At 44.9% G+C, this 18,520-nt stretch overlaps 1 pseudogene across 1 annotated transcript; it reads right to left on the reverse strand.

Annotated features, from left to right (window-relative positions):
• Positions 1 to 13,710: 13,710 nt before the first annotated feature.
• LOC310985348 (interferon-induced protein with tetratricopeptide repeats 1-like) lies at positions 13,711 to 15,803 on the reverse strand (annotated as a pseudogene). The gene is made up of 2 exons: positions 15,796 to 15,803; positions 13,711 to 14,976 (listed from the first exon to the last, which is right to left on the reverse strand). The product of its transcript is annotated as an interferon-induced protein with tetratricopeptide repeats 1-like (transcript).
• Between the last annotated feature and the right edge of the window lie 2,717 nt (positions 15,804 to 18,520).

An 18,520-nucleotide genomic window follows, 5' to 3' on the forward strand; every position in this document is an offset into this window, starting at 1 on the left:
GTTGTGTCGCACCATATGGTGAGGTATAAACCAGGATTCTGGAGTTGATGTTGCTGCCTCTGGTGGCACCACTGCTACGTAGCCCATCTTCTCTAGCTTGTGGATCTCCTGACAATAGACATCGGCGCGCTGTGGGTCTTTGGCGAGTCTCCTCTCCGTACTACGAAGACTAGGCAACACGGCTTCCATAGGAGCTTGGAGGAGGGTGGAGTTGGTTCGGCGAAGCAGCGGTGTAGCATATCTTTGGACCCCTTCAACATTGACTCTGACAGAGGAGGTCTGGAGCAGGTTTAAAGCTTGCTGATCTTGCTTCGATCGGGTCACCTGCTTCTCGCTTGTGTACGGCAGCGTGTCGATCTGCCAAAGGCGTTCAACGTTCTTGAAGAGTTCAGAAGTAGGCGAGACCGTTGCTGTAAGCAAGCACTGCTGATTGGATGCAGGAACTTGGTCGACACTGGTGGGACCTTGAAGTGACCAGCCAAGCTTGGTGTGGACTGCAATGGGTCCCCCGGGGGGTCCCAATTGCACCGGCTCTATAGGTGTCAGGAGATGAGCCATGTCGGATCCGATGAGCAACAGGGGTTGAGCGTGATCCACAGGAGGCAAAGGTAGGTAGCGGAGGTGCTTATATCTCCGTTGGAGGATTCTCACAGGATATGAATGTTCTGAGAGTCCCAGGTTGTCAGCGGTGAAGGCCTGACGTATGTGATACTTCTCTTCAGGTTTGGGCAGCGAAGACACGGAGAAAGCGACTGATGCACCGTGAAGCTGCACCACATCTTGATGAACAGTTCGGAGGGTAAGTGTTTCAGGCTGCAAGGTGAGGTTCAGGCGTTGTACAGCATTTGGCAGGATGATGCTTCGCTCCGAACCGTCGTCTAGAACTGCATAGGTCTCCAGTACTCTGTCTTGATTATGAAGTAGAACCTTCACGACCTTCAACATCACCTTGGGGGATCTGTTTGGTCTATCCAGGTACACTTTTGCAGTCGGAGCGGTCACCATGAGCACACTCTTCTGGGTTTGCTGGACTGCATCGTGTAGTACTGTGAGATGTTGCTCTTTGCAGGTGTTGCACGGTCGTTTGAGGGTGCAAACCTCGGGCTTGTGAGATCGTCCGCACTTCCAACATCGATGTCCGTCCTTTATCCACCTCACGACCTGGTTTGTGTTCAGTTTCTTGAACTCTGTGCAGACGTTCAGGAAGTGTTCTTTATTGTCGCAGTGGGGACAATATGGTTTCGGTTTGGAAGGGAACTTTGGTTGTGAAGACCGTCCTGTGGGGCTCTGGTCTCCACTGGCAGTGAGGAGGAAAGCTGTCGACTTCTCCTTCGGTCGGTTGAAGGGACGTTGATCCTTCTTTGGTGGCTTGGGTGCTTCATAGTTGTAAAGTGAAGCTGCTCGACCTGCTATGCGTTTAGCTTGGGATTTCATCTGTAGCCAGGAACTCAGATCAGGTAGGGTGTAAGTTTGGTCGGTACCTGTCCTGAGGATACCTTGGTTCAGGCAGTATTCCACAAACCCATCACGATAGCTTGGTGGCATCTTGCTCAGTAGTCGGTCGACATGAGATCCACATCGCAGTTCGTAGCCGTTCTGTCCCTCCAGGGTCCGAAGCATGCCTACCAGTGATTGGATGGATAGGGCAAATGCATCAAAGGCTTCAGAGTCACCAAACTTGAGGGCTGGAGCGTTTAGGATGGCACCCAGTTCACTTTGGACGAGCTGACGAGGCTGACCATACTTGTCCTGTAGAGCTTGCATAGCTGCTGTGTACGGCCTTGGATCGTGCATGAAGGCTTTGGCCAGTTGTAGAGCACTCTGCAGCTTCAGGTGGCCAAGGAGCACTTGATATTTGTACTGCTCATTCAGGTGCACATGGCTGTTCAGGAGGTTGTCGAGCGCCATCTTCAGTAAGGCGAAGTCACTTTCTTTGCCACTCTCAAAGCAGGGAATCATCGGTTTGGGGATGCCGTAGGATGGGGTGAAGAACGGTGACGCGTCAGCTGCTCGTGGCTGTTGTGGACTGGATTGAGGCAAGGCTGAAGCGGAGTACGACGCTGCTGGGACAGAATAGGTGTAGGCTGACTGAGCTGGGTGATACTGCGCTGGATGAGCTGAGTACGGAGTTGGGGCCAAGTTGTAGTTCACTGGTGCTAAACTAGGAGGCAAGGATGTAGAAGGAGGAGCAGTCTGTAGCAGTGGGGGAAGAGATGAATACTGCGCTGGAGGCAGAGCAGGGGCCGAGATAGGCTGAGCCAACGGTACTGAAGGCGGAGCCACACGAAGCGCTGGAAGAGGAGCAGCGGGAAGCGGAGCTGCTCGGGGCGCTGAAGGAGGAGCCACACTCACTGGAGGCTGAGCTGCTCGGAGCACTGGAGCTGCAGGGAGCGCTGGAGGCGGAGCCACGGCTGCAGCAGGTTGAGCTGTGTGGAGCACGGGAGGCGGAACCAGAGGTTGGTTAGCTGAAGATGGAGCCATAGTCATGGGAGACGGAGCTAGAGTTGCCGGAGGTGGAGCTATGTGTAGTACTGGAAGCAGAGGCACAGGGTTACTTATCTTGTGCTGATCTGATGGAGGTGGTGAGGATCCGGCACCATCAGGATCCTGTGATTTCTCTTTAAGGAGAGAAGTAACCATCTTAGCTATCTCCAGTTCATTTACTCTCTTCTTTAGCTGACGTCGTTTTTCCATCTGTCTGGTTAGCAATTCTTGTGTTCTAATGGCTTCGTCCTGTAGCTGTTGAGCTTCTCTGGCTTGGGTTTGAAGTCGCTGACGCTCATGGTCGATTTGTTGATCCTCCTCTATGTGCTGCTGTAATTCCTCGAGCTCCATTTCCTTCACGCGCTCTTCGAGCAGGGCTGTTTCTAGCTCTGACAAGATGTGAGAGGGGAATCGGCTGGTGGATGAGCGAGATGAGCGTGCAGACCTGGAGCTGGAACTGGAGCTCCTCCGAGATGAGCCTGCCTTTCGGCTATGTGAACTCTGGGTGGAGGGAGCCTGTTGTGTGGTGTGGGGTTGTCCCTCTGAAGGGAGAGTTGCAACCACATAGTCACTCAGGTAAGATGGGGGTTGTCGCTCTCTCTGCGAAGCACGTGGGGGTGCTGGCTCAGTCTGGGCATCTGTAGGATCCATACCTTGGTTGTTACTCTAATCCGGCTCGAAGGACCATAAAAAGGAGAAAGTGGTGTTCTCCGGGATTTAGCTGGGTTATTAGAGCGGCAAGGTGTATGGTGGGTGTCCCCGTTAAAAGACAGGATACAGATGTCCAGGTTATGGTGGATTTATTTGATGTGGTTCTATAATAATAAAGATACAAAGCAACCATCAGTACAGAACACACCATACATAATGTACATAATAATATAAACTAACATAAAACCACAATGTAACTGAATGGTATTTGGTTCACTGAACATATTAACATCACAAAACAACATGGGCTTTCTAACATCAGTAGTTTTCTGAATCTAACCATGATCATATCTTTATATCTGCTGCTGTTTTGGGCGGAGTTGTAAACAATGGTATGTTGAGTCTTGGATTTAGAGTGACTTTCGTTTCCCACTAAAGACACCCTGAAACGGTTCCCGTAATATGTCTGGTAAAAACACGCAGCTGGGGAGGGAACTTGTCATGACTACTGTAGTCATAGTGTTGTATGTTGAGTAAAGGCCTACTGCCTGTCAGGTATGCTGCTGAGCTTCAGATGTGCCGCACCGCGTCAGGTTGGCTATGCTGCAAGCGTCAGGTATGCTGCTGAGCTTCAGATGTGCCGCACCGCGTCAGGTAGGTTATGCTGCGAGCGCCAGGAATGCAGCAGGACCAGTGGTACAGTGTCCTCTCGCACAGGCTGCGATTAGTCAGTGCTTTATGTTGTCATGATAATAAATAAATGCTGAGAAACAAGCTGAGCCTAAAACACATCTAACAAATCCTGCAGGAAAGACGTTTAATAAACCAAATATTGTTTTGGCTCCCTGTCATCATTTCATCAATTTGTATCATGTTTAAAGTTTGAATACAGTGGGGAAGCTTTCCGTCTTCTTCTTTGATGTGGTGCATTTGTGTGGCAGCGTTACAGCGCCACGCCAGCTCCACACAGGCCTGGCACAATACTACAGTGTTTTGAGTCGTGTATACGCAGTCTGAAAGACCTCATAATTCCTTACTGTCCTACCAGAGCACTCTGCTCCCAGAATGCAGGTCTGTTAGTGACTCCCAGTATCTCTAGAAACAGACTGGGAGGTAGAGCCTTCAGTTACCGGGCTCCTTTACTGTGGAACCAGCTCTCTCCATGGGTCAAAGAGGCAGACACTCTACATTTAAGTCTAGGCTTAAGACCTTCCTCTATGACAGAGCTTTTTGTTAGAGCTGGTTCAGGTAGCTCTGAACCATTTTATAGCTATGCTGCTATAGGCTTAGACTGCTGGGGGACACATCTGGTTACATGGAGCCCTCTCCTCTCTTTTTGTGTTGTCAGGCCTGGCATGTTGGCCTTACCCTCTCTGTGTTTTCCACAGATTTCTCTAGAGCTCCACCTGCAGCGCCTCCTTTCCTCTACCCCTACACCAACCAGCCTGCCCATCAGTACTCCTGCTCTCCTGTGGATGGAGTGTCACTCACCTCAGATGCTTTTGAAGGAGCTTCAATGTCTGCTTTCTAAGTCCCAAACTGTACACACTCTACAGGGGACACAACAACCATAGTATTCTGTGCAAAGCCCCAGTCAATTTATGTTAAACCAACACTAAGGAACTTTTCAACCTTCATATAATATTTTTAGGGCTGGGACTCGATTAAAAAAATTTATCGAATTAATCAGAGGCTTTGTAATTAATTAATCGCAATTAATCGCATTTTAATCGCATATAAATATTTGACCTGAGAACAGTGAGAAGCATTTTTTTTCCACATGGATTTTAGTATACCATTGAATGACTGAATACATAAGCTTAAAGGGATAGTAGCATTTTTTAAAAGTGGGGTTGTATGATCTACAAATAGCCCCGAAGTACTTTAATTGCAGTAGAAGACTCTCTACACTCCTCCCGTTAGCAACGCCAGCCCATAGCCCTGCCCAGAGATTTACAACATACAGTGTTGTGAACAGACCCAAAGAAACGGCCTATTTTCACGGCCTAAAAGAGGTTTTACCTGAAAAAAAAAACACAGTTCCATTGTTCGCTATAATAGAATTTTTTCCAGCCCCTCTAAGTGCAGGAAAAACGCAGTTTTTATTTGGACCTAACCAACTGTGCTAGGGTGCTAACCCTGGGCGGAGGGATACATGAGTTGGTTAGGTCCAAATAAAAACTGTGTTTTTCCTGCACTTTGAAGGGCTGGAAAAAATTATATTATAGCAAACAATGGAACCGTGTATTTTTTTTCACGTAAAACCTCTTTTAGGCCGCGAAAATAGGCAGTTTTTTTGGGTCCATTCACAACAATGTATATTGTAAATCTCTGGGCAGGGCTATTATGGGCTGGCGTTGCTAACGGGAGGAGTGCAGAGAGTCTTCTACTGCAATTAAAGTTCTTAGGGGCTATTTGTAGATCATACAACCCCACTTTAAAAAAAATGATTCTATCCCTTTAAGCATTCAAGGTGGTACTTAACCAAGACCAACAGACTAGGGATGCAAATTATCGATTAATTCATTAATCGATATTTGATACATACAGATTAAATGGTCTTTCCTTCCAATACACTATGATGATTACTGTAGTATTTAACTAGGCTACTTAAATCACAGTAGCATAAACTGATTTGTTGAACTCAGCCTGATCTAAACATTAATAAAACTCAGTAACCAGTCACACAGGCAGCTCCATGTTGTCCCTGTGTGATGTCCAGGGACAGGTCAGGACAGTCTGAAGACAGACAGCTCTGAGGGTGAAGTCCTATCATAATGAGATGAGATGCACCTGTGACAGTGACAGGTCATAGATATAGCGCTGCAGCTGAGCAATTAGCGCTATATAGCGCATTTAGCGTGCGCCCATGTCTGTGTATCTATGTGCAGGCAGAGATCAGAGATGGTGTTTTAAATAACCATGCTAGCGTTTCACCAGCTCTCATCTCTGCCAGTCAGCCTCTCAAACTGGCGCCTCTCTCGCGTGCGGGCGCACCGCACGTAGACACACGTAAGAAAAAAAAAAAAGAAAAAAAAATTGAAAAAAAAAAAAAAAGAATTTTAATAAGTGCGATTACAGATGTTACTGGTTCAAATTTGCGGACTTCACGCGTGGTCCACGCGAGACGGCACAAGACTCAGGCATTTTTTTTCTTTGGCGAGACAAGAGGTTTTAATGAAAAGCCTCAATGTGCCAAAACAACCGCCAGGTGGCATCTGTGAGAACGGAGGACGACAGGCGGATGACTCAGTGATCTGTGCAGTAATCCACAGCTTAAACTCTAGGCTATTAAACTAGAACTAACTACTGTATACACTGCCTAAATCACAGAAACTATTGTAATATGATAAAGCCTGTCTTGCTTTATGACTTGATGATTATGTATCACATATCGCCGCGATTAGGAGTGGCGCTGTTCATGATACAGAATACAAGAGGATGAAAGGAGAACTAGCTGCAGACAGTAAATAATATAGTAGCCTAGTTTTTCAATGACAAAATGTAACGACGGCAGCTACAGTAGACTATAGCCCACGTCTCACTCTCTTTTTTCGGTCATCTGTCTCGTCATCTCCAAAATGTGTTTTTAAAATGAGCCAACTACAGTACTGTGCAGTAGTGCCGCAGATTTCTCACTCCGCACCTTGTTTGAGAGTGCAGCTGGATGATTTCTTGTGAATGAACGGGTCTGTGTCACTTTGGGGCTGGGCGATAAAACATAGGATAAATAACTTTCCCTCGATAGAAGACGCGGCCGATACAAAGTGACACCGTCAGCCATGCAGCCGGCCTGGACTTTTTATTTTTAATTATGAAGGATCATCTGCGCAAGGCAAAGATGATAGCATCAACAAAACACGGCGTAACACACGCGGCTGTATGGGACAGGCTTTTATTTAATTCAGAACAAACCGCTTAGCAAAAATGGAAAATATAGTCTATAATAATTAATTGATCTGTTGTTTGGCCACTGTTTGAAAATAACCCGAATTATGAGCAAATAATCTGATCCAGAACAGCAGTCATAATCAGACTTCTTCTAAATAAACCTAAACATTAAATAACTGGGTCAGGTCGGACCATGGGGTTATTTTTTCTCTTCTTCTTCACAGGAGAAGAGGAGGTGCGCTGCGCTCACGGACGCGTTGATGTTTTGTGATTTATCTGCTGCCTTGACTCTGCCCTTTATACATGTGCGTTCAGATTAACAATAAGACAAGCCATGGTTGAGTTTATTGAGTTTTAGCTGCTCAATCTCATTGTTTCAAAGAAAAGGGATTGATTTTTATAACGAAATGAAACGAAAACAATATTATATTGATACATTGTTGTAAAAAAAATCCAAAAGAAACGAAAATGAACTAAAGAAAATAACTTTCACACACACACATTAAAACAGTGCGATTGGTTGAAAGCTGATAATTAGCCATGTGCTTATAAGCTGATTGGCCGAAACCAAGAACAAAGCCGCGTGAATGGCCAATCGCCATGTGTTAACATTTCCATATTCCGCACATTCTGTGACAAACTGTAAACTGTTTTCTTGTCTGTAACAACATCTATTGCACGTCTGTCCGTCCTGGGTGAGGGATCCCTCCTCTGTTGCTCACCCTGAGGTTTCTCCTGTTTTTCCCTGTTAAAAGGGTTTCCATGGAGTTTTTCCTCAGTCGATGTGAGGGTCTATAAGGACAGAGGATGTTGCTACGATGCCATGTGAAGCCCTTTGAGACAAACTGTTTGTAAAAACGGGCTATACAAATAAAATTGCCTTGCCTTGCCTTGCCTTAACGGCCGACATGTAAATCAGCTGTTTCGATGGGCGTTATATGAATAGAGATGTTAATGTGGTACTTTGCACATAGCCTCCTCTTCTCCTGTGAAGAAGAAGAGAAAAAATAACCCCATGGTCCGACCTGACCCAGTTATTTAATGTTTAGGTTTATTTAGAAGAAGTCTGATTATGACTGCTGTTCTGGATCAGATTATTTGCTCATAATTCGGGTTATTTTCAAACAGTGGCCAAACAACAGATCAATTAATTATTATAGACTATATTTTCCATTTTTGCTAAGCGGTTTGTTCTGAATTAAATAAAAGCCTGTCCCATACAGCCGCGTGTGTTACGCCGTGTTTTGTTGATGCTATCATCTTTGCCTTGCGCAGATGATCCTTCATAATTAAAAATAAAAAGTCCAGGCCGGCTGCATGGCTGACGGTGTCACTTTGTATCGGCCGCGTCTTCTATCGAGGGAAAGTTATTTATCCTATGTTTTATCGCCCAGCCCCAAAGTGACACAGACCCGTTCATTCACAAGAAATCATCCAGCTGCACTCTCAAACAAGGTGCGGAGTGAGAAATCTGCGGCACTACTGCACAGTACTGTAGTTGGCTCATTTTAAAAACACATTTTGGAGATGACGAGACAGATGACCGAAAAAAGAGAGTGAGACGTGGGCTATAGTCTACTGTAGCTGCCGTCGTTACATTTTGTCATTGAAAAACTAGGCTACTATATTATTTACTGTCTGCAGCTAGTTCTCCTTTCATCCTCTTGTATTCTGTATCATGAACAGCGCCACTCCTAATCGCGGCTATCAGGCTGTCAGCATTGTCCCCAAAACGTCTGAGCAGTATTTAGTACGGTGCTGCCACCTAGAGGAAAACAGTTGTGGTGAAAAGTCACGCGATCACGCGATCCTGCAGTGCAGGACAAACCCCGCAAATTTGAACCAGTAACATCTGTAACTCATTGAGTGCCAACCACGTAATTTCTCGTTTTTCGTTCCCATGCGTTGAGTGCCGAAAACGTAATTTTACGTTTTTTGCTTTTTTTTTAAATTATGAAAATAGACACTTTAATACACATTATATGTAAATTTGGGGACTCTACGACGAGGAGAACTGAAATAGATGACGATCAAAGTCACATGACAGCTCATGATCTGGAAGTTTTTATCATAACTCGGCTTCTGCAAACGAGTTCTGCATGCAGATGCAGCGCAGCTGCAGCAGCTGCTCTGCTCTCACCCGCGCTGCTGCAGCAGCTGCTCGAGCTGCTCGGAGCTGAACCAGGAAGCTCTCAGCCGACAGTCCGCCCGGTCTTCAGCTGGAGCAACACCGTGTCCTCCCCAAAGTCCTCCCGCGGTAAAATCTGATGGTCTCTGGGCCAAAGCAGACCGGCATCACCGACCCGAACCACAGAAGGACCGCGACCACCGGCGGGACCGGTCTTCCCGAGCCGCGGTGGCCGACTGACCCTCACGCTCCGCGGGGAGAAGCTGTGACACGGCACGGTGCGTCTGTGTTATTGTTGTTTAGTGGCGCCCCCCCCCCCCCCCCCCCGCCCCCGATGGTGGTTTTGTGAATAGAACAACAACTGTTGTATATATTTATCTTATACGAGCCCTTTGATCCAGAAATGCGAGTGTCAGAAGAGCGACAGGCACAAACAGCGCACCTTTCATAAAAGACGCTCTATCTCCTTTTCTAGAAAAAAAGGAGGGATTTTGGTGAAACCCAGCCATGTTTAGCTTGACTTTTCTCAGGAACAGAGGCACGTAGAAACAAACGGTTTGTGGCCACTTGAAGCATTAAGGTAAACCTTTCAATTGAGCCACAGTATGTGTTGGTGGCAATAATATAGAATACACTGTGGCTCTACATAAAAAGTCAAAAATGGTCTAAATTGCCGGTACACTTGACTAAAACTTTGGAAAGGAGCGCGGCACTCAATGAGTTAAAATGCGTTAATTTTTTTAACACGTTAATTTTTGTGTAGTTAATTAATCGTAATTAATGCGTTAAAGTCCCGGCCCTAAATATTTTCATAACTTTTGTGATGGTACATTGACTTACAGGTTGACACCTCTGTCATGGCCTGAGGGGGTCTGTATCGCCTTCTCTGGCACTAAGCAACTTTGAGGAGCATGGTAGGAACCCGGCTCTCACTTAGTCGCATTATTGCGACAGGCAGCATGCTTGGATAAAACAGCCCATATCTTTAAATCTACTGCCCTGTATTGTTACTGCTTGGTACCACTAGATGGCGAACACGTTCAGCTTCAATCCTGATGTCATTTGTGGGTGTGTTTTTCTACAAAATATCTGAGAAAAAAAAGTTTGATTGGCGCACAGGCGCTCCGCTTTTTCTCGCGGAGCTCACGCAGCTGGGAGCGACCAGGAAGTGAACTTCAGGTCTCGAGAAACACCGTGCTCCCCCACACACCACATACACACACACTCGTCAACCCCCCCCTCCCCTACCTCAGCCCCTCCCTCCCTCCCAGCCCCGCAGGTCCGTGTCGCGGTACCGCGGACGAGTGGCGGTGCCGGCGGGACTCCTCGCTCGTTTCAGCCGCTGTATGACAGACTCCCGGCCAGGGGGGAAGTCGATCGGGAGACCCCCCCCACCCCTCACCCGGCCGGGGGGAAGTCTGTCATACGGCGGCCGAAGCGGCCGAGGAGTCCCGCCGGCACCGCTGCTTGTCCGCGGTACCGCGACACGGACCTGCGGGGCTGGGAGGGAGGGGCGGAGGGGGGGGGGGACTGTAAATGTGCTCCAATCACACCCCTGTTCCTTTACTTTGAGGATGAGATGTCAATATAATTTTTTTTCCTGTGTAAATATGTTCCAAATTCAGTTTTACTGGAAGTCACGTAATCCAATGGGGCTGCCACCCGGTGACGTCACAATATGCAAATTAGACGAGTACATTTACTCCTATCACAAACTTTAGGTCATTGTGAATATTTTTCTCATTTACACCATAGATTTATCTCTGACCATTTAAAAGCTACATCCTTGTGAAATCCTGAAATCCAAACTTAATATTTTCCTATATAAACTCTGGCGCCTAGAGGGTTAAGTTTCACTTTCACTTTCGCGAGTCACGACGAGGAGGGAGCAGGCAATGCGGCACCTTTCCGTTGGATTGTGTATGTGTTTACTGAGAAATGATACGCTGGTAACATAAACTTAGTTTGGACGTCTTCTGTTAATTTCCATGCACCGAGAGATCAGGATGTTTACGGCGCTATGCGCTAGTGCTCATGGGAAATGGAGTCTTCCTTCAGGCAAAACACTACCGCTTTGGGCCACTGGCGCCGCCAAACTCAACCAAAACTGAAAGTTCTTTAGTACTGCTTTAAGATGCATGCTTGAAAATACTTCTACTTCATCCAATTTCAATGTAATGTAGCCTATATCATACAGTGATACTGAGTAAATGGTGTATGATAACATGGATGAGATGAATAGATGAGAATATACTATTTTATTTATTTATTGTATCTACTTTTTTTTCTACTATTGAGCCCAGTCAGTTAGTGCACAGATTTTTGTTATATCTACGGTGCAATTACAATAAATCTCTATTCTCTAATTGATATTGATTTATTGAAGTGTCAGGGGGCGGAAGAGACTCAAACCGAGATGGTCAAGGACGTCTACTGTACAAGCACCTATGTCCCTCCTCCATCCAATAGTGTCCACGAGCTCCACTCCCAGATGAAGACGCTTTAATTCTCTAGATTATCAGAAAATGCTTCAGATTAAATTAGACCAGATAAACAGTTTTACAGCAGATGTTTACTGTCGGCTGGTTATAGTCTTTTTAGGAAATAAATGCTGGTTTCATTGATGAAATCTAATAATTGTGGCAGTTGCCTTAGTTTGTTTGAATGAAAAGTTAAGCTTCATGTGTGTAAGTTATTGGAGGAGCAGCGCTGCCTGCTCTGTCACCTAACGTGTGTATAGAAATCACCACTTTTACATCAATAAAAGCATGTTTTACAATGAACCGATCAGTCTGCATTGAATTTACCTTTCTTTTATTAAGTTATATAACATGGCAGCATTTTTAATTTGTAAATTTTCGGACATATTTCCTAGTAGTTGCGCTTCCTGTATAATAAACATGAATGAAACACACATACGCACGTAAGACGCAGTAATCAGAAACCGGGATACTGTATTTATCATGTATACAGGGATACTGAATAACCGGGGTTCTCTAACTTCATGTAAACACCATACCCCGAATTTGATCAATAATCGGGGTACTTAAAAAACCCGATTAAAACCGGGGTACTGAAGTGCATGTAAACGCAGTCAATGTGTCATCTGTTTTTCTTTTATCTGTGTTGAGACATCTCATATTTGTTTTAAATGATAAAACAGTGGGTGGGTGTGTTTTATTATTGTTTTATTATTATTGATCTACCTGCTCATTGCAGTCAGTTCATAAGCTCTTGATTTGATATTTGCTCACACAAAACATTACAGATACAATATTATTCAAGCTCAATGGACAGCGGAGGTTTAAACAACATTAAATATACAGTTTAGTACAATTAGTTTTAAGACTTATTAAAATGTAGTTTTTAATTGTTCATAGAAAGATTTGGTTCAGTCACATCTAGGCCTGGGACGATAATACATTTTGCTGGACGATATATTGTCCCACAAATTATTGACGATAAACGATATTATTGACACTTTTTTTTTTTAGAACAAATTAACCACTAATATAATAATAATATTTCATAATAATGCAAGTAGACCCTTTTAAATGCGATAAACTTTTATTTCTCATGAGTATTTTTTTAACCATTGTAATTGGACTGACAAGAACTTATAGCTACTATCCTAAAAATATAAAATAAACAAAAAATAATAAACAGTGCAGTGCAGCTCTTCTGTCCAATAACGTTACACACCTGAAGCTCCACTTTTCATACAAACTAATGTGACTTCCACAGATGTAAGATTTCATCAATGAGACCAGCATTTATCTCCTAAAAAGTATTAAACCAGCCGGCGGTAAACCTCTAAAAACCTGCTGATAAGTTTTCTTAGTCGTTTTCTCCCCCAATGACGGAGGTTGACCGGCCCGTGAGCTGCTGCAGACTGTGGGGAGCCCTGCTCCTCCTGCTCGCTGCTACCACATTAGCTCCAAAAACGTCGGAGGAACAGGCGATATGTGGATAAACTGACCACAGACTGGGATCTAAACTGTGACTTTCTCGCATGAAAAAATATTAAAACTTGAAAAAGTGATGTGTTAACAGCGCTGCAGCGAGAATTACAGTAAAATAGCTTTTAGCTGCTTAGCTTTACAGCTAGCGCTGCCGGTTGCTGCCAAATGCATTCTGGGAAACAAAGATTCTGGATGACTGAAAAGAGGGTTCACTCCTTTCATTCTGCAAAACAAACTGCGCAGGTGCTGAGACCGATGCACAGAGTGAAGCCTCTTGTCATCCAGCCTGGTTGGAGGGAGAGACCAGGAAAACAAATACGTGCGCATGCACATGGCGATATATCGAGGTCGGAAAAACTATCGAGTTCATTTTCATTTATCGTGCGATTAATTGATTTATTGGTTATCGTCCCAGGCCTAGTCACATAATTGATTGTGTTCAAAAGTTGATGATCACTTCAAGGTAATTTTTATAATTTCAATGTTTTTCTCATTCTCTAAATTGAGGGTCTTCAGATTGATGTTAAAACCTTTGGAAGCCAACTGGTGGTTTGTGAAACTGAGCTATATCATGTTCCTCTTCATTATCGGCTCTTAGAGTTGCAGAGTTGCAAGAAAATCCTCAATTTCTCCACACTTTGGGTTTCGCCCTTTTTCTTCAATCCTCCGCAGAATACTGATGCTGTTGTCACGGAAGTAAGATTCGGCTGGTATCTCTGCGGCCTTCATGTGGTATCTTATGGCGTCGTAGCCCATATTATGGATGTAATGCAAATGCTTTGCATAGTAATTGTAGAGCATCTGAGCCCGTTTAGGATCTAGATCAGAAACGCTTTGTAGCAGCTTCTTGAATATCTGGTCAGCCTCAGCTTGGTTGTCGTTTGATTTTGCACAAATGTGTGCAAGGGATATTTTTTTTTAAGGCAAGTATCAGGGTAAAGAGAAATCACTTCTCTGTGCAGAGTGATCGCTCTGTTGATCGTGCTGTTCATCGGGGGACTGTCGCTGTTGAAGATCCTGATTTTGTAGCAGACTGCAGCACGCCTCTTCAGGTAACGATTCTCTGGGTTTCCTTTCATTGCCTCCTCTACCAAATTAATAGCCTCATCCTTAGATATGTGTTTTCTGTAGAACCTCAGTAATGGTTCGATACCGCTGTAGCTGCTAACCGGGTTTCTCAAAACCTTTGTGGCCAGCTCACAGGCTTCATCTTCAACTCTCTGACCCTTCTTGGCACAAGCTTGAAGGTACAGAGCAGCGAGGTACAGGTTCTCTGGGTCCTGTTGCATGGCAATTTTCATCTGCTCTAAGTCGCTCCTATCTACTATCGCCAACACACGGCTGGTCTGCCACTCCACCATGTCCGGCTGCATCCTGGTGGCTCTCTGGAAGCAATCTTCAGCCAGCAGCCTGTCGCCTGGGCCAAACTTCATCAGAGTCCAGCCTTTTTCAGCGTAGATCTCTGGGTGGAGCTCATCCGGCGATGGAGATGGATACTTGTTCGTTAGCTCGTCAACCTTTGACAAACAAGCCTGGCTCTCAGCTTGTTCTCCCTGGTGGTAGTGCAGCCAAGCCTTGTTTCCATAGTTCACCACCAACCAGGGGCCCTCGTCTGAGTTTCTCATCTGGCAGAAAGCCTCTGCAGCCCTGCTGAAGAAACTCCAGGCCTGTTCGATGCACCCCAGCTTGTAATGGATGAACCCTTGCAGGTTGTAAATGTGACCCAACCAACTATTTCCCCCCTCAGTCCCAATGTCTTCCAGACTGTCCCTGAGAGTGTAACATTTGTGCTTTTCAGGCTCGATGACCCAGGTGAAGTGGCACTGCAGGGCCTCCAGTCTGGCCTTCAGTGTTGTATCACTGGTGGAGAACAAAAGGAGGAATATTTAATTTCATTCATTCATGGGGGAATAAAGTAAGAAATCCATGCATGAGAGTAGGAAATATCAGAACAGAGAAGTATAACAGTAAAGAAGAGTGGATGGAAGATGAAAACCTGAAGAGGAGAACAAAGTATTAGGAGGAAAATAAAACATTTAAAGATTTAATAATATTAGAAATGAATAAGGAAACAAAGAAGGAATGGAATATAAGTATGGCAATTGATTAATAAATGTAATATAAGGGTAAAAATAGTACAGATAGAAGAAACAAGAGATTCAGTATCAACAAATGACTGAGAGTGAAGGAAATAAGGAATGAATGAAATAGGGGTTTACAGAATAAGAGAAAAAAGGGAAGATATGGTAGATGTTGAAATCAAGGACATGAAGAGAGTAAAATGAGAGGAAAATGGGGAGAAAGGAAGGAAAATGGAAAGAAAGAAAGAAAGAAAGAAAGAAAGACATTTTAATATCAATGATGTCACTGAGTACAGGTACGAAAAAGCAGCAACAAACCTCATCTTTCAGCTGTTGTTCTGAATGTAACCGTGTATGATCATCTATTTATATCTGTTGCTGTTTTGGGCGGAGTTGTTAACAATGGTATGTTGAGTCCTGGGTTTAGACTTTCGTTTCCCGCTAAAGACGACCTGAAATGACTCCCGTAATATGTCTGATTAAAACACGCAGCTGGGGAGGGAACTTGTCATGACTACTGTAGTAATTGTGTTGTATGTATGTTGAGTATAGGCCTACTGCCTGTCAGGTATGCTGCTGAGCTTCAGATGTGCCGCACCGCGTCATGGTAGGCTATGCTGCGAGCGCCAGGTATGCTGCTGAGCTTCAGATGTGCTGCACCGCGTCAGGTAGGCTATGCTGCGAGCGTGAGGAATGCAGCAGGACCAGTGGTGCAGCGTCCTCTCGCACAGGCTGCGATTATTCTGTATTCCTTGCTAATTCCAGGCCAATATCTAAACTACCTTTCCTCTCCAAAGTCCTCGAGAAGATAGTTCACAGTCAACTAACTGCCTTTCTGGAAGAACATAATATTCTCGAGGCTTTCCAATCTGGTTTTAAAACCCTGCACAGCAGAGTTTTTGATGATATTCTTTTAGCCACTGACTCAGGTGACTGTCTTATCCTTGTGCTCTTGGATTTAACTGCTGGTTTGATACTGTAGATCATGAAATCCTGATCTCTCGTTTGGAGCAGTTTGTTGGCATCCGGGGCAAAGCATTGGAATGGTTTAGGTCGTACCTGCCTGATCAAACTTTTTGTGTATGTATTGGTGACTCTGTATCCTCTTCTGTTCCTCTCTCGCGTGGGGTCCCACAGGGCTCAGTCCTAGGCCCTCTCCTTTTCTCTCTTTACTTGCTTCCCTTTGGCTCCATACTTAGGAAACATGGTATTTCTTTCCATTTTTATGCAGATGACAGTCAGATCTATGTGCCCCTTAAAATGACAGATACATACTCGGCCAGTGCTTTACTGAAGTGTCTCGAGGACATAAAGGCATAGATGACTCTGAACTTCTTAAATTTTAATGAAAATAAAACTGAAGTTATGGCGTTTGGTAGTACCGCTGGGACCCCCCCCCCCCCCCTGCAGATCTTGGTTCCTTGGCCCAGTACATTAAACCCACTCACAAACCTAGGGGTTAAAATTGACCTAAAATTTGACAGCCAGATCAAGGCAGTTGTTAAATAAAGTTTCTTTCATTTAAGGCAGCTGGCCAAAATAAAGCCAATCCTTACACAACAGCACTTTGAGACAGTAATTCATGCATTTGTTACTACCCGGCTGAATTACTGTAACGCACTGTACGTGGGGGATAGTGGGTCATCCATCGCCCGCCTCCAGATGGTACAAAATGCCACTGCACGTCTTCTAACCGGCACACGTAAACACGACCACATTTCCCCCATTTTAGTCTCACTTCACTTGCCCCGTCCTACCTCTCCGAGCTTCTTCATCCATATACACCCACCCGCACTCTCGGGTCTGCTTATCAGCTGTTCCTGACTGTGCCAAAAACTAAGCTGAAGCTCTGGGGTGACCGTGCATTTGCTGCTTCCAAAACTATGGAACAATCTCCCTCAAAACATTAAGCTGGCCTCGTCTCTGTCGGTTTTTATATCTCTTCTTAAGACCCATCTCTTCTCATGTTCATGTTATATGCCTGTTAGATTATTTTATCTTTTTCTTTTTAATATGTGTAATTTTATGTTTTATGTAAGATGTTGTGTCTTTGTCTCTGGTTTTTTTATTGATCATCCTGTACAGCACTTTGGTCCTCTGTGGATGTTTTCAAGTGCTCAACAAATAAAGTTGGATTGGATTGGATTGGGTTCTGTAGTTATGCGTCATGCAAACAAGGTGGGGTGGGGCTGTCTGTGAAAAGACAAGGCAACAACGCCACACTGTTAGGTGTATCTTGGTATCAGGCTTGGCTGAATGTAGCACTACTTTGGCTGTGGATCAATCAGTATTTTTACTGTTTTTTATTTATTTTATTGTTTTTGTATGAATGTCTCTCACTGCGAGTCAAATTTACCTGTGGGTACAAATAAAGCAATCTAATCTAATCTAATCTAATCCCGGTTTTAAAAAGAAGAACGTCGTTACTTAGGTGTGCCACACCATGTCAGGTATGCTGCGAGCGTCAGGTATCCAGCAGGACCAGTGGTACAGCAGTTTGATGTCGATGTTCACATCAGTCTTATTTGTCAATGTGTCACGTGGCGATGTTTGAACTAAAAATAATAATTTAGTTTAAAAAAGTGTTGCCGACAACGCCACCTGGGTTGAAGAGCCCAGGACTCTAACTATTTGACACAGGTTCTTTTAAAATCAGATTTGAGCAGAGTTAAAAACCACAGATAAAATTAAAAGTTCACCAAGGTTTATTGTAAACAGTTCAAAGTCTCTTTGCCCAGATTCAGATAGTCCCGGAGGAATCCTTCTCAGGACCAAATGCTGATCTCAATCTTCAGAGGTGATGGGGAGGGGATGAGGCCTTTGGAAGGGACAAAGGAAACAACACGTGGTCAGGTTCCGTGATTTAAAAAGGGAAATTCCCACGGTTTAAAATCCCAATAAAATCCAAAGTTTAAAATAGGCAATAGAGAGGTACTTAACCGGGAGAGGGGTATATCGCAACAACACCCCTCTAGTATCCCACGATGCTTCCCTCTCAACTCCGGCCGTCGTCTTCCATCTATGGTCCACACGGGTCCCCTCGGGTCCAGCACTCCGCCTAGAGACGCAGAACACAGCCACCAGTTCTCTGTCGACACACCTGTCCACACTCTCACTCCCTCCTCTCGCCTGGCCCTGCAGCCGGCCTTCTTAGTGTCTGCAACTCAATTGGGAAAACACTCACGCTTTTCCTGGGTGATAACTTTACGTCATGCACCCAGGCTGGAGTTGTTACGCCGACAGACACAGGCTGCTGCACTTCAGGTCTGAGGGTCTTTTACGATGGTGGTCTCCTGGTGATCTGGCTGGTTCTCTGCCTGGCG

Source organism: Trachurus trachurus (assembly GCF_905171665.1).
Source record: "Trachurus trachurus genome assembly, chromosome: 4".
Classification (NCBI taxonomy): Eukaryota; Metazoa; Chordata; class Actinopteri; order Carangiformes; family Carangidae; genus Trachurus; species Trachurus trachurus.